Here is a 350-nt window from a genome sequence, read left to right on the forward strand (position 1 = left end):
TATTTGTCTACCTATAATTCACTTTCTCTCTCTTTATCACAACCATTTTAAATTTTGCAGTTGCTTTCAACCTCAAAGCATCTAGCACTGAGGATTTCTTGCAACGTGTCTCCACTTCCTCCAGGAACTAAAACATTGCAATCGTATTTTATCGTGCAGGGTATCAGAGTTGCATACGTGTGCAAGATTCATCTAGGCTTAATTCAACTTAGCAACGACTGCATTTTTGCAACAATAAAACTCATCACGAGAATTCTTTTGCTTCTAATAAGCGGCGTTGCTGAATCTCATCTTGCGGTCAACCGTACAGCTTTCATTTTAATTTCGGGGAAACGACGGGGTATATACAA

The sequence above is a fragment of the Penaeus monodon genome, chromosome 31 (genome assembly GCF_015228065.2).
Source record: "Penaeus monodon isolate SGIC_2016 chromosome 31, NSTDA_Pmon_1, whole genome shotgun sequence".
Classification (NCBI taxonomy): Eukaryota; Metazoa; Arthropoda; class Malacostraca; order Decapoda; family Penaeidae; genus Penaeus; species Penaeus monodon.